Below are 16,795 nucleotides of genomic sequence, written 5' to 3'. Positions count from 1 at the left end.
ACTCGCAGCAGAAACTCTTACCGAGTCCCGTAAGAGTTCGGGCAATAAGTGTGCATCCGCACAGAAGAAGGTCAATGGCCGGTTAGCCTATATATATACACCTTTGACGCTGGCGATACTCATTCTACATTTATACTCCGCAAGCCACCCAACGGTGTGTGGCGGAGGGCACTTTACGTGCCACTGTCATTACCTCGCTTTCCTGTTCCAGTCGCGTATGGTTCGCGGGAAGAACGCCGGAAAGTCTCCGTGCGCGCTCGAATCTCTCTAATTTTACATTCGTGACCTCCCTGACAGGTATAAGTAGGGGGAAGCAATATATTCGATACCTCGTCCAGAAACGCACCCTCTCGAAATCTGGACAGCAAGCTACACCGCGATGCAGAGCGCCTCTCTTGCAGAGTCTGCCACTTGAGTTTGCTAAACATCTATCACGCTTACCAAATAACCCTGTGACGAAACGCGCCGCTCTTCTTTGGATCTTTTCTAGCTCTTTCGTCAACCTGACCTGGTACGGATCCCACACTGATGAGCAATACTCAAGTATAGGTCGAACGAGTGTTTTTTAAGCCACCTCCTTTGTTGATGGACTACATTTTCTAAGGACTCTCCCAATGAATCTCAACCTGGCACCCGCCTTACCAACAATTAATTTTATATGATCATTCCACTTCAGATCGTTCCGTACGCATACTCCCAGATATTTTACGGAAGTAACTGCTACCAGTGTTTGTTCTGCTATCATATAATCATAAAATAAAGGATCCTTCTTTCTATGTATTCGCAATACATTACATTTGTCTAAGTTAAGGGTCAGTTGCCACTCCCTGCACCAAGTGCCTATCCGCTGCAGATCTTCCTGCATTTCGCTGCAATTTTCTAATGCTGCAACTTCTCTGTATACTACAGCATCATCCGCGAAAAGCCGCATGGAACTTCCGACACTGTCTACTAGGTCTCGTACGTTTAAGTGCATTATTGTGCTTCATCCCCACTAAACGTGATCGCACCTATTTTGAGGAGAGTGCGTCTTCAAATATTGCTCTCGTGTATAGGCTGAAACCACTAGGGACCGTTCTAAGCCATTCGACGAAAACTGAACGTGGTCCGAAGCAGTAAATGGCAGTTATGCTTTACCAATCGTCCTGTTTTCTACCTCCCTGTGGCGTGACCACGCGCTAGTACAACATTAACATGTGCGTCCCTCTGAGACTATCGCCCAGTTGGCAGCCCCCTCTGTGCCACCCACACCCCTGTGTTGAGCAATCCGAGGGTGTCGGTGAGCCGCGCCCACGTGCCCTGTGGCACGTGACCCAGCACGCAGGGCGGCGACTGCTCACGTGCGCGGGCCGGTCCGCTGTCTCACTTCCCACCGTCGCCGTATCTGCAGATGCGATAATCGCGGCCACTCCTTGCGAACCGCATGACCGCCGTTATATACAGAGGCCCGCCTTATCTGGCGCACAGTTTGTTTTCACCGTGCTCGCCAGCGGGACTCGTTTACAAAAACTCCGCCAGCCGCAGTTTTGAATCTCTTCAGACTCAGAAGCCGCGGGTATTAAGAGTATTCATCCAGCCCATCGATACGCCACGCTCGTCTCTGCTACTGGACTTCCCTTTAACCTGCCTTCTCCACAGGTAAGCCTCAGTCTCTGCGCTTTGAAACACGATGTCGACGATTACGAATCGCTGTTGAGTCTGCTGCGAAGGTTGCCGCCTGTCGGAATTTTTTCGTGACAGACACTAACATCGATCGTGCCGAGCGTGTATGAGGTGCGTGCTAGCTCGAAGTTCCTATAGCGCATCGTCTGCGTGACAGTATTTGCAGCGATATTGTCGAGAGTTTAGCCTTGACTGGTGTCACCTGCAGTAGCGCACTCTCAGCAGAGTTCGCATCTGTTTTTTTTTTCATGGCTATTTTTATTAAGTACCAGCAGCTCATGTAATTTCATTGTGCCATCTTATTTGTCTGCAATCGTTTATATAAACTATGTAAAATTAAATTTTTCTCTAACTAGAGTAGATATGGCTAAGAACGTAACTGCTGTGCATGTGTTGTTCAGAAGCACGATAACGCATGTCCGAAGGCTTCGCACTTCTGAGAAAAATATCGTATTTATTCGCCGAAACCGGGCAAGCGACTTTCAATTGAAATGTCTCCCCTGTACTGGTATACACGTAATCGATGTACGAGTGCACGTTGTAGACGTATGGTTGAAGACAAATGAAGTTTGCGTCTGCCCATGAAGCGTGCTCGAATAACCCAATTCCAAGTCGATCGATCTACGTTTACATCTACAATTATATTCCGCAAGCCACCCAACAGTGTGTGGCGGAGGGCACTTTACGTGCCACTGCCATTACCTCCCTTTCCTGTTCCAGTTGCGAATGGTTCGCGGGAAGAACGACTACCGGAAAGCCTCCGTGCGCGCTCGAATCTCTCTAATTTTACATTCGTGACCTCCTCGGTAGGTGTAAGTAGGGGGAAGCAATATATTCGATACCTCATCCAGAAACGCACCCACTCGAAACCTGGACAGCAAGCTACACCGCGATGCAGAGCGCCTCTCTTGCAGAGTCTGCCACTTGAGTTTACTAAACATCTCCGTAACGCTACCACGCTTACCAAATAACCCTGTGACGAAACGCGCCGCTCTTCTTTGGATCTTTTCTATCACCTCTGTCAACCCGACCTGGTACGGATCGAGACTCGGATCGAGAATCTGGGATCGAGACTCGGCCCGGCACAAATTTTCGGTGTCGTCATTCCATTATACAGCTGATGGGTCTTCCCAACTTCGAATACAGTTCATTTATGGCTAAAGATTGTAGTCGCTATGAGATATTTGTGGATGCGTTGTTGGCCGTGTAGCAGCAGCTACAAGATAAGATCCTAGCACTGCATCTCGAATTCGTTTGATTTTGCTCTCATGTATATTTGATAAATGCTTCGAACTCTGGTGTAGTATTGTGGAACAGGTCGCATTAGCGTCCTCTACAAGACTTCCTTTGCAGATGTACCGCACTTTTCCAGAACCCTTCCAACAACACTATGTCTTCCACTCACACTCCATAGTTGTGATTTGACCTAGTCCTCAGCCGGCCGCTGTGGCCGAGAGGTTCTAGGTGCTTCAGTTCGGAACCGCGCTGCTGCTACGGTCACAGGTTCGAATCCTGCCTCGGGCATGGATGTGTGTGATGTCCTTAGGTTAGTTATGTTTAAGTAGTTCTAAGTCTAGAGGACTGATGGCCTCATATTTAAGTCGCATAGTGCTTAGAGCCATTTGAACGTACTCCTCCGATTTCATAACGCTTTGTATTGTTGTTGTTGTTGTTGTGGTCTTCAGTCCTGAGACTGGTTTGATGCAGCTCTCCATGCTACTCTATCCTGTGCAAGCTTCTTCATCTCCCAGTACCTACTGCAACCTACATCCTTCTGAATCTGCTTAGTGTATTGATCTCTTGGTCTCCCTCTACGATTTTTACCCTCCACGCTGCCCTCCAATGCTAAATTTGTGATCCCTCGATGCCTCAGAACATGTCCTACCAACCGATCCCGTCTTCTAGTCAAGTTGTGCCACAAACTTCTCTTCTCCCCAATCCTATTCAATACCTCCTCATTAGTTACGTGATCTACCCACCTTATCTTCAGCATTCTTCTGTAGCACCACATTTCGAAAGCTTCTATTCTCTTCTTGTCCAAACTAGTTATCGTCCATGTCTCACTTTCATACATGGCTACACTCCATACAAATACTTTCAGAAACGACTTCCTGACACCTAAATCTATATTCGATGTTAACAAATTTCTCTTCTTGAGAAACGCTTTCCTTGCCATTGCCAGTCTACATTTTATATCCTCTCTACTTCGACCATCATCGGTTATTTTACTCCCTAAATAGCAAAACTCCTTTACTACTTTAAGTGTCTCATTTCCTAATCTAATTCCCTCAGCATCACCCGACTTAATTTGACTACATTCCATTATCCTTGTTTTGCTTTTGTTGATGTTCATCTTATATCCTCCTTTCAAGACACTGTCCATTCCGTTCAACTGCTCTTCCAAATCTTTTGCTGTCTCTGACAGGATTACAATGTCATCGGCGAACCTCAAAGTTTTTACTTCTTCTCCATGAATTTTAATACCTACTCCGAATTTTTCTTTTGCTTCCTTTACTGCTTGCTCAATATACAGATTGAATAACATCTGGGAGAGGCTACAACCCTGTCTCACTCCTTTCCCAACCACTGCTTCCCTTTCATGCCCCTCGACTATTATAACTGCCATCTGGTTTCTGTACAAATTGTAAATAGCCTTTCGCTCCCTGTATTTTACCCCTGCCACCTTCAGAATTTGAAAGAGAGTATTCCAGTCAACATTGTCAAAAGCTTTCTCTAAGTCTACAAATGCTAGAAACGTAGGTTTGCCTTTTCTTAATCTTTCTTCCAAGATAAGTCGTAAGGTTAGTATTGCCTCACGTGTTCCAACATTTCTACGGAATCCAAACTGATCTTCCCCGAGGTCGGCTTCTACCAGTTTTTCCATTCGTCTGTAAAGAATTCGCGTTAGTATTTTGCAGCTGTGACTTATTAAACTGATAGTTCGGTAACTTTCACATCTGTCAACACCTGCTTTCTTTGGGATTGGAATTATTATATTCTTCTTAAAGTCTGAGGGTATTTCGCCTGTCTCATACATCGTGCTCACCAGATGGTAGAGTTTCGTCATAACTGGCTCGCCTGAGGCCATCAGTAGTTCTAATGGAATGTTGTCTACTCCCGGGGCCTTGTTTTGACTCAGGTCTTTCAGTGCTCTGTCAAACTCTTCACGCAGTATCTTATCTCCCATTTCATCTTCATTTACATCCTCTTCCATTTCTATAATATTGTCCTCAAGTACATCGCCCTTGTATAAACCCTCTATATACTCCTTCCACCTTTCTGCTTTCCCTTCTTTGCTTAGAACTGGGTTGCCATCTGAGCTCTTGATATTCATACAAGTGGTTCTCTTCTCTCCAAAGGTCTCTTTAATTTTCCTGTAGGCAGTATCTATCCTACCCCTAGTGAGACAAGCCTCTACATCCTTACATTTGTCCTCTAGCCATCCCTGCTTAGCCATTTTGCACTTCCTGTCGATTTCATTTTTGAGACGGTTGTATTCCTTTTTGCCTGCTTCACTTACTGCATTTTTATATTTTCTCCTTTCATCAATTAAATTCAATATTTCTTCTGTTACCCAAGGATTTCTATTAGCCCGCGTCTTTTTACCTACTTGATCGTCTGCTGCCTTCACCACTTCATCCCTCAGAGCTACCCATTCTTCTTCTACTGTATTTCTTTCCCCCATTCCTGTCAATTGTTCCCTAATGCTCTCCCTGAAACTCTGTACAACCTCTGGTTCTTTCAGTTTATCCAGGTCCCATCTCCTTAAATTCCCACCTTTTTGCAGTTTCTTCAGTTTCAATCTGCAGTTCATAACCAATAGATTGTGGTCAGAATCTACATCTGCCCCAGGAAATGTCTTACAATTTAAAACCTGGTTCCTAAATCTCTGTCTTATAATCTATCTGAAACCTGTCAGTATCTCCAGGCTTCTTCCATGTATACAGCCTCCTTTCATGATTCTTGAACCAAGTGTTAGCTATGATTAAGTTATGCTCTGTGCAAAATTCTACAAGGCGGCTTCCTCTTTCATTCCCTCCTCCCAATCCATATTCACCTACTATGTTTCCTTCTCTCCCTTTTCCTACTGACGAATTCCAGTCACCCATCACTATTAAATTTTCGTCTCCCTTCACTACCTGAATAATTTCTTTTATCTCGTCATCCATTTCATCTATTTCTTCATCATCTGCAGAGCTAGTTGGCATATAAACTTGTACTACTGTAGTAGGCATGGGCTTTGTGTCTATCTTGGCCACAATAATGCGTTCACTATGCTGTTTGTAGTAGCTAACCCGCACTCCTATTTTTTTATTCATTATTAAACCTACTCCTGCATTACCCCTATTTGATTTTGTATTTATAACCCTGTAATCACCTGACCAAAAGTCTTGTTCCTCCTGCCAACGAACTTCACTAATTCCCACTATATCTAACTTTAACCTATCCATCTCCCTTTTTAAATTTTCTAACCTACCTGCCCGATTAAGTGATCTGACATTCCACGCTCCGATCCGTAGAACGCCAGTTTTCTTTCTCCTGATAACGACGTCCTCTAGAGTAGTCCCCGCCCGGAGATCCGAATGGGGGACTATTTTACCTCCGGAATATTTTACCCAAGAGGACGCCATCATCATTTAATCATACAGTAGAGCTGCATGTCCTCGGGAAAAATTACGGCTGTAGTTTCCCCTTGCTTTCAGCCGTTCGCAGTACCAGCACAGCAAGGCCATTTTGGTTAATGTTACAAGGCCAGATCAGTCAATCATCCAGACTGTTGCCCTTGCAACTACTGAAAAGGCTGCTGCCCCTCTTCAGGAACCACATGTTTGTCTGGCCTCTCAACAGATACCCCTCCGTTGTGGTTGCACCTACGGTACGGCCATCTGTATCGCTGAGGCACGCAAGCCTCCCCACCAACGGCAAGGTCCATGGTTCATGGGGGTATTATCATCTCTAAATATTTATGCAATGTGACGTGCTCTGGGAGTCTAACACTTATCTCGTAATCTGATACAGTCGTGTTGTCTGTTTTTGCTATCGGAATTATCTTCAGCGTATACGCATTTACAGTGACATACCAGTCACATACCAAGTGGATATTACATACAGGTTTTATTGCATTTGCCGGCCGAGGTGGCCGAGCGGTTCTAGGCGCTACAGTCTGGAACCGCGTGACCGCTACAGTCGTAGGTTCGAATCCTGCCTCGGGCATGGATGTGTGTGATGTTCTTAGATTAGTTACGTTTAAGTAGGTCTAATTTCTAGGGGACTTATGACCTCAGAAGTTAAGTCCCATAGTGCTCAGAGCCATTTGAACCATTTGAATCTTATTGCATTTACGTACGGTCGTCAAGCGATCCTATTTTCCTATATACAACAGTGTCATCAGCGAAAAATTTAATAGCGCTGCTGACCAAATCTGAAGAATGTTTATGTGTATTGAGAATCTTGCAGGCACTATTTCATTTCCTTGGGGCACAGCCCATGTTTCTTTCATTTCTGCTGAACGTACAGGGATTGGACCAAAATATGCTAACACCGCGATAAATGCACGCTTGAACCCAAATGCAGATGCTAGCCAAACCTGTTATTCTGTCAGAGACAGCGAAGGACTTGGAAGAGCAGTTGAACGGAATGGATAGTGTCTTGAAGGGAGGATATAAGATGAACATTAACAAAAGCAAAACGAAGATAATGGAATGTAGTCGAATTAAGTCTGGTGATGCTGAGGGTATTAGATTAGGAAATGAGACACTTAAAGTAGTAAAGGAGTTTTGCTATTTGGGGAGCAAAATAACTGATGATGCTCGAAGTAGAGAGGATATAAAATGTAGACTGGCAATGGCAAGGAAAGCGTTTCTGAAGAAGAGAAATTTGTTAACTTCGAGTATAGATTTAAGTGTCAGGAAGTCGTTTCTGAAGGTATTTGTATGGAGTGTAGCCATGTATCGAAGTGAAACATGGACGATAAATAGTTTAGACAAAAAGAGAATAGAAGCTTTTGAAATGTGGTGCTACAGAAGAATGTTCAAGATTAGATGGGTAGATCACATAACTAATGAGGAGGTACTGAATAGGATTGGGGAGTAGAGAAGTTTGTGGCACACCTTGACTAGAAGAAGGGATCGGTTGGTAGGACATGTTCTGAGGCATCAAGGGATCACCACTTTAGCATTGGAGGGCAGCGTGGAGGGTAAAAATCGTAGAGGGAGACCAATAGATGAATACACCAAGCAGATTCAGAAGGATGTAGGCTGCAGGAGGTACTGGGAGATGAAGAATCTTGCACAGGATAGTGTAGCATGGAGAGCTGCATCAAACCAGTCTCAGGACTGAAGACCGCAACAACAATAGTCAAGCCTGCAGGTTGCACTGTTGTATCTGACCACGAGCGGCACCTTTACAATGTTCTCAGGTCGTTGGAAGGGTCAGCGTGGCCACTATATCGCAGCTAACTGAATCTAACGTGGACAAATTGTTGGTGGTCGTATGCTAGCTGGTTCCGTAACCAAGATAAGCGAAGTGTTTGGTGTTTCGAGAGCCATGTTATCGAAGACTTCCCGCTAAGTCACAACGTGGATGAAAGCGCGTGTTGAGTCATCGTGACAGGCGGTCTTTGAACAAGATTTGACAAAAAATAGGACGACGACAGCAGCAAAAGTCCCTGCAGAACTAAACGTTGCACTGGCGAATCCTATCAGCGCCAAAACGAAGCGAAAGGAGCTCCATAACCAGGGAAATGCATGGCGAGCTGGAATTCCAAAACCACTCGTCAGTGAAGCGAAAGCCCGTATCAGGAAAACATGGCACAGAAGTCGTAAATCTTGGACTACGGAGCAATGGTTGAAAGTTATTTGGTCGGATAGGTCTTGTTTCACATTGTTTACAACTTCTGGCTGGGTTTACGTATGGGGTACGCCTGTACACTGGTTGCTGCCAACACTGAAACGTGGTCGGTGTTCGATAATAACTTGGACAGCCACATCGTGGCTCCTTACTTAGCTTCCATTTATCGCGAATCTCTTGCCCAAGTCCCGAGCGACTGGAAAAAAGCGCAGGTGACGCCTGTATATAATAAGGGTAGAGGGACGGATCCTCAAAATTACGTACCAATCTCCTTAACATCAGTTTGTTGCAGGATTCTCGAACATATTCTCAGTTCGAATATAATGAATTTCCTTGAGACAGAGAAGTTGCTGTCCATGCATCAGCACGGCTTTAGAAAGCATCGCTCCTGCGAAACGCAACTCGCCCTTTTTTCACATGATATCTTGCGAACCATGGATGAAGGGTATCAGACGGATGCCATATTCATTGACTTCCGGAAAGCGTTTGACTCGATGCCCCACTGCAGACTCTTAACTAAGGTACGAGCATATGGGATTGGTTCCCGACTATGTGAGTGGCTCGAAGACTTCTTAAGTATTAGAACCCAGTACGTTGTCCTCGATGGTGAGTGTTCATCGGAGGTGAGGGTATCATCTGGAGTGCCCCAGGGAAGTGTGGTAGGTCCGCTGTTGTTTTCTATCTACATAAATGATCTTTTGGATAGGGGGGGGGGGGGGGATAGCAATGTGCGGCTGTTTGCTGATGATGCTGTGGTGTAGCGGAAGGTGTCGTCGTTGAGTGACTGTAGGAGGATACAAGATGACTTGGACAGGATTTGTGACTGGTGTAATGAATGGCAGCTAACTCTAAATATAGATAAATGTAAATTAATGCAGATGAATAGGAAAAAGAATCCCGTAATGTTTGAATACTCCATTAGTAGTGTAGCGCTTCACACAGTCACGTCGATTAAATATTTGGGCGTGACATTGCAGAGCGATATGAAGTGGGACAAGCATGTAATGGCAGCTGTGGGGAAGGCGGATAGTCGTCTTTGGTTCATTGGTAGAATTTTGGGAAGATGTGGTTCATCTGTAAAGGAGACCGCTTATAAAACACTAATACGACCTTTTCTTGAGTCCTGGGATCCCTATCAGGTCGGATTGAGGGAGGACATAGAAGCAATTCAGAGGCGGGCTGCTAGATTTGTTACTGGTAGGTTTGATCATCACGCGAGTGTTATGGAAATGCTTCAGGAACTCGGGTGGGAGTCTCTAGAGGAAAGGAGGCGTTCTTTTCGTGAATCGCTACTGAGGAAATGTAGAGAACTAGCATTTGAGGCTGACTGCAGTACAATTTTACTGCCGCCAACTTACATTTCGCAAAAAGACCACAAAGATAAGATAAGAGGGATTAGGACTCGTACAGAGGCATATAGGCAGTCATTTCTCCCTCGTTCTGTTTGGGAGTGGAACAGGGAGAGAAGATGCTAGTTGTGGTACGAGGTACCCTCCGCCACGCACCGTATGCTGGATTGCGGAGTATAAATGTAGATGTAGATGTAGATGTGGTATTGCATGGGCCCCATGTCTACTCTGAAAGGTCTCACTATTGCCAAAAGTTGTGTGACAGTTTTGGTTGGTTACGTGCATCCCATAGTAGAATGTTTGTTTCTCAGTAGTGATGCTGTGATCTTCGAAGACACAGCCCCTGTTCACACAGCTCGCATGGTGCAGGATTGATTTTGTGAGCACAACAACGAATTGTCACATGTGTTCCGTCCACCATAGTCACCAGATCTCAGTATTATTGAGCCTATGTAGTGTACTTTGCAGAGAGGGATGCGTGGTCGCTATTGACCTCCATCGTCACTACCTGAAGTTGCCACTATTTTGCAGGAAGAATGGTAGAATATTCTGTTTAAAACCGTAAATGGACTGTATTTACTCATTCCGAGATGACTGGAAGCTATTTTGAATGCCAACTGTTTTCCTACACCTTATTAGGCACGGTAAGGTGACGTGTTGTTGGTGTTTCCACCTTTTTGATCACTTCCGTAAGCGGTTCAGTGTAACATACTGGGTTCCGTTAATCAAAAATTACTGTAACATTCTTTCTTCATTAATTGACGGTGTTCTAAAGTGTCAAACGCCTTTCGGAATTCTAGGGAAACGGAAACAACCTATTTACCTACACTAAACCGGGGTTATTTTGGCCAATTTTTGCAGCGAGCAAATTCCAAATACAATTTTGTAGTATTCTCATAAGACTTGTACCATCAATTGAGTAAGTTATTAAACGAGAAACATTCCATATGTTGCTATGGTACCATAAAACAGTGTGGACAGATGTTACGCGTACTCGGGACTAATTTGATCCACCCAGTCATTTCTTCGCCAAAAAGTGGTAGTATGATGGTGGGACAAAGTAATCCCAAAGAATATCTTTAGACTAGTCATTCATGAGCATGAGTAACAAATAAAACACTAAATTTTGACTGTAAGGACAAGGAATATTGAACTTTATTCAGAAAGTGATGCCGCGCGGAATTAGCCGAGCGGTCTAGGGCGCTGCAGTCATGGACTGTGCGGCTGGTCCCGGCGGAGGTTCGAGTGCTCCCTTGCGCATGGGTGTGTGTGTTTGTCGTTAGGATAATTTAGGTTAAGTAGTGTGTAAGCTTAGGGACTGATGACCTTAGCAGTTAAGTCCCATAAGATTTCACACACATTTGAACATATTTTTTGAGAAAGTGATACAGTAAATACACAAATGTTGCACAGTTCATCAACTGAATAATTAATTTTCAAGTTACATGTTGAACTAAGGTAACCATTCGCGATGGGAATATATCTATGTTAACAATACTGTAAGTATGGCCATGAGCCTTATTACACAAATTACTGAAGCTCTAGTACTTGAAAATAGCCACATTTTGTTAATCATATTGGACTAATAAGTCTTGTCAAATCCTCACGAGTATAAAATAGTTTATCTTTTCGCTCGGCCATTTGCAGCAAGACTTCGTCTTTTCCATACAGTTCACTGTAGCACCCTCATCGTTCACCTCAGCCCCAGTTGCGGAATATTCTTCTTTGTCGTAAAAAGTACCTGACGGCTCAACACAAAAGTTTTGTCTCAAGTACAGATAGTGTTGAGAATCAGTGGACAAAGTTCAAAACCATCGTACAGTATGCGTTAGACGAGTATGTGCCAAGCAAGATCGTAAGAGATGGAAAGAGCCACCGTGGTACAACAACCGAGTTAGAAAACTGCTACGGAAGCAAAGGGAACTTCACAGCAAACATAAACATAGCCAAACCCTTGCAAACAAACAAACATTACGCGAAGCGAAATGTAGTGTGAGGAGGGCTATGCGAGAGGCGTCCAATGAATTTGAAAGTAAAGTTCTATGTATTGACTTGGCAGAAAATCCTAAGAAATTTTGGTCTTATGTCAAAGCGGTAGGAGGATCAAAACAAAATGTCCAGACACTCTGAGACCAAAGTGGTTCTCAAACAGAAGATGACAGACTAAAGGCCGAAATACTAAATGTCTTTTTCGAAAGCTGTTTCACAGGGAAGACTGCACTTTAGTTCCTTCTCTAGACTGTCGCACAGATGACAAAATGGTAGATATCGAAATAGATGACACAGGTATAGAAACACAATTAAAATCGCTCAAAAGAGGAAAGGCCGCTGGACCTGATGGGATACCAGTTCGATTTTACACAGAGTACGCGAAGAACTTGCCCCCCTTCTTTCAGCGGTGTACCGCAGGTCTCTAGACGAGCGTAGCGTTCCAAAAGATTGGAAAAGGGCACAGGTCATCCCCGCTTTCAAGAACGGACGTCGAACAGATGTGCAGAACTATAGATCTATATCTCTAACGTCGATCAGTTGTAGAATGTTGGAACACGTATTGTGTTCGAGTGTAATGACTTTTCTGGAGACTACTCTGTAGGAATCAGAATGAGTTTCGAAAAAGACGATCGTGTGAAACCCAGGTCGCGCTATTCGTCCACGAGACTCAGAGGGCCATAGACACGGGTTCCCAGGTAGATGCCGTGTTTCTTCACTTCCGCAGGGCGTTTGATACAGTTCCCCACAGTCGTCTAATAAACAAAGTAAGAGCATGTGGAATATCAGACCAATTGTGTGATTGGATTGAAGAATTCGTAGATAACAGAACGCAGCATGTCATTCACAATGGAGAGAAGTCTTCCGAAGTAAGAGTGATTTCAGGTGTGGCGCAGGGGAGTGTCATAGGACCGTTGCTATTCACAATATATACAGGGCTATTACAAATGATTGAAGCGATTTCATAAATTCACTGTAGCTCCATTCATTGACATATGGTCACGACACACTACAGATACGTAGAAAAACTCATAAAGTTTTGTTCGGCTGAAGCCGCACATCAGGTTTCTGCCGCCAGAGCGCTCGAGAGCGCAGTGCGACAAAATGGCGACAGGAGCCGAGAAAGCGTATGTCGTGCTTGAAATGCACTCACATCAGTCAGTCATAACAGTGCAACGACACTTCAGGACGAAGTTCAACAAAGATCCACCAACTGCTAACTCCATTCGGCGATGTTATGCGCAGTTTAAAGCTTCTGGATGCCTCTGTAAAGGGAAATCAACGGGTCGGCCTGCAGTGAGTGAAGAAACGGTTGAACGCGTGAGAGCAAGTTTCACGCATAGTGATGTGAAAGATTCAGTGTTTAAACCTCCTCTACCAAGAAACGTGCCAGAACTGCGAGCTCGCATCAACAGTGCTTTCGAACTCATTGATGGGGACATGCTGCGCCGAGTGTGGGAGGAACTTGATTATCGGCTTGATGTCTGCCGAATCACTTAAGGGGCACATATCGAACATTTGTGAATGCCTAAAAAACTTTTTGAGTTTTTGTTTGTGTGTGCAAAGCATTGTGAAAATATCTCAAATAATAAAGTTCTTGTAGAGCTGTGAAATCGCTTCAATCATTTTTAATAACCCTATATAAAAGACCTTGTGGATAACATCGGAAGTTGACTGAGGCTTTTTGCGGGTGATGCTGTAATAAATCGAGAGGTTGTAAGAATGGAAAATTGTACTGAAATGCAGGAGGATCTGCAATGAATTGATGCATAGTGCAGGAAATGGCAATTGAATCTCAATGTAGACAAGTGTAATGTCCTGCGGATACATAGAAAGAAAGACGCTTTATCATTTTGCTACGCTACGGTCGCTACGGTCCTGCCTCGGGCATGGGTGTGTGTGATGTCCTTAGGTTCGTTAGGTTTAGTTAGTTCTAAGTTCTAGGCGACTGATGACCTCAGAAGTGGGATGTGTGTGATGTCCTTAGGTTCGTTAGGTTTAGTTAGTTCGAAGTTCTAGGCGACTGATGACCTCAAGTTAAGTTGCATAGTGCACAGAGCCATTTTTTTTCATTTAGCTACAATATAGCAGGTCAGCAACTGGAAGCAGTTAATTCCATAAATTATCTGGGAGTACGCATTAGGAGTGATTTAAAATGGAATGATCATATAATGTTGATTGTCGGTAAAGCAGATGCCAGACTGAGATTCATTGGAAGAATCCTAAGGAAATGCAATCCGAAAACAAAGGAAGTAGGTTACAGTACGCTTGTTCGCCCACTGCTTGAATACTGCTCAGCAGTGTGGGATCCGTACCAGATAGGGTTGATACAAGACATAGAGAAGATCCAACAGAGAGCAGCGCGCTTCGTTACAGGATCATTTAGTAATCGCGAAAGCGTTACGGAGATGATAGATAAACTCCAGTGGAAGACTCTGCAGGAGAGACGCTCAGTCGCTCGGTACGGGCTTTTGTTAAAGTTTCGAGAACATACCTTCACCGAGGAGTCAAGCAGTATATTGCTCCCTCCTACGTATATCTCGCAAAGAGACCACGAGGATAAAATCATAGAGATTAGAGCCCACACAGAGGCATACCGACAATCTTTCTTTCCACGAACAATACGAGACTGGAATAGAAGGGAGAACCGATAGAGGTCCTCAAGGTACCCTCCGCCACACACCGTCAGGTGGCTTGCGGAGTATGGATGTAGATGTAGATGTAGAAAAAGACTATAGCTATTGCCCAACTGCTAATTTATCTTTCAACATTTTGTGGTGCTGGACATCATCTTGCAGATCAGAGAAGCTTTCAGAATCACAATCAGATTCTAGTACTACTTCACCTTTAGTTTGGGGTTTTTTGACCCGGACTAAGTAACCTCATGTTTTGCAACAATGTTCCCATTTGACAGAAGCGTGAACTATATTATCTAAATTTAATTTCAGACAAATGAGTTTCTCACCTTATTACCTAATACTGACGAAATCCAGAATTATTATTACCATATTTTAGCTTAGCAGATGTGAACCCTCCAGGCAGTAATTAGTGGGATGTAATAGCTGTTAAAATGTGTATGATCAACATCGAGTCCAATGCTGCCAACACACTATTACTTAGTGGAACTCATTACTTTCTAGATCATTCTTCACGTATTGTAAATACATATTGCCTTGTTTAATCAATGCTAATGACGTAATTTTAGCGGAAAAATTTAATACTTTTTCTGACGAATGGGCCAAAGTTAATCCACAAAGGGACAAAGTAACCCCAGCTTACGGTACACCATTTGTGAATAAACAAGATGTAATTCACATTAGTGGATTTCTTGAATGTGTACTGATCCTTTGAGAGAAGCTTCTTTGCCTCAAGGAAATATGCTCTAGGATTCTGCAGCACACGGACGCTCGTGAACAACAGCACCTTTCCCTCGAGAGTTTCCGCGACAGACGGAATTTCCTGCACAATGGCGCCTTTCCCTTGAGAGGTATGAGAATTGTGTCTTTGAGAGTGTCTCTTGAGTAGACTGTAATGAGTGCACGAGGAGTTGGAAAGCTTTGTTTGTTTCGTTGAAGGAGATTAGAGATATGAGGAGATGGAGAAACGCAGCACTGTCACATATCAGGTGTTCCCCAGGGAAGCGTCCTGGGACCTCTGCTGTTCCTGATCTATATAAATGACCTGGGTGACAATCTGAGTAGTTCTCTTAGGTTGTTCGCAGATGATGCTGTAATTTACCGTCTAGTAAGGTCATCCGAAGACCAGTATCAGTTGCAAAGCGATTTATAAAAGATTGCTGTATGGTGTGGCAGGTGGCAGTTGACGCTAAATAACGAAAAGTGTGAGGTGATCCACATGAGTTCCAAAAGAAATCCATTGGAATTCGATTACACGATAAATAGTACAATTCTCAAGGCTGTCAATTCAAGTACCTGGATGTAAAAATTACGAACAACTTCAGTTGGAAAGACCACATAGATAATATTGTGGGGAAGGTGAGCTAAAGGTTGCGTTTCATTGGCAGGACACTTAGAAGATGCAACAAGTCCACTAAAGAGACAGCTTACACTACACTCGTTCGTTCTCTGTTAGAATATTGCTACGCGGTGTGGGATCCTTACCAGGTGAGATTGACGGAGGACATCGAAAGGGTGCAAAAAAAGGGCAGCTCGATTTGTATTATCACGCAATAGGGGAGAGAGTGTGGCAGATATGATACGCGAGTTGGGATGGAAGTCATTAAAGCAAAGACGTTTTTCGTCGCGGCGAGATCTATTTACGAAATTTCAGTCACCAACTTTCTCTTCCGAATGCGAAAATATTTTGTTGAGCCCAACCTACATAGGTAGGAATGATCATCAAAATAAAATAAGAGAAATCAGAGCTCGAACAGAAAGGTTTAGGTGTTCGTTTTCCCCGCTGTTCGGGAATGGAATGCTAGGGAGATAGTATGATTGTGGTTCGATGAACCCTCTGCCAAGCACTTAAATGTGAATTGCAGAGTAATCATGTAGATGTAGATGAATATCATGAAGGGGGTCGACCTTAACGCCCTCACCAGACCCGGAGGATCACTGTCGACAGTGTCACACCCTTTCAGTCCATGGGTCGCTGCAGAGAGGCTTTGAATTTAACCCAGAAAATTGGCGCAAAGTCTGGTGATCACGAATTTTAAAGCACCACTTCACCTCCCTTTTCCGGCCAAACACTGGCGGTGAAAATTTCTTCCCTCATACGTATTCGAAACGGTTACCTTCGGGTCGAGAACCACGGAAGGCGATCACTAGCTATCTCGGATAGGGAAGTAGATTTATAAGCTATCTTCGTCCTTGTTAACCGTGTCCTCCAAGCTGCTGTAGGCTGTTCTATAGATTAAATGGTAGGGCTGCCTAGTGATGCCGCATACCTGCCGCCTACTAACTACGGGTTTCAAAGTGAAGCGTGAT

At 44.1% G+C, this 16,795-nt stretch overlaps 1 protein-coding gene across 1 annotated transcript in view; it reads left to right on the top strand.

Annotated features, from left to right (window-relative positions):
- Positions 1 to 1,486: 1,486 nt before the first annotated feature.
- LOC126162704 (acyl-CoA Delta-9 desaturase-like) overlaps positions 1,487 to 16,795 on the top strand; it is a 314,775-nt gene continuing 299,466 nt past the window's right edge. The window contains exon 1 of the mRNA XM_049919357.1: positions 1,487 to 1,638. The gene's annotated coding sequence lies outside the window, so the exon portion shown is untranslated. The remainder of the gene's footprint in view (positions 1,639 to 16,795) is intronic.

The sequence above is a fragment of the Schistocerca cancellata genome, chromosome 2, assembly GCF_023864275.1.
Source record: "Schistocerca cancellata isolate TAMUIC-IGC-003103 chromosome 2, iqSchCanc2.1, whole genome shotgun sequence".
NCBI lineage: Eukaryota > Metazoa > Arthropoda > Insecta > Orthoptera > Acrididae > Schistocerca > Schistocerca cancellata.
Note: the sequence above shows the minus strand (reverse complement) of the source record. Positions and strands in the feature narration are given on the sequence as shown.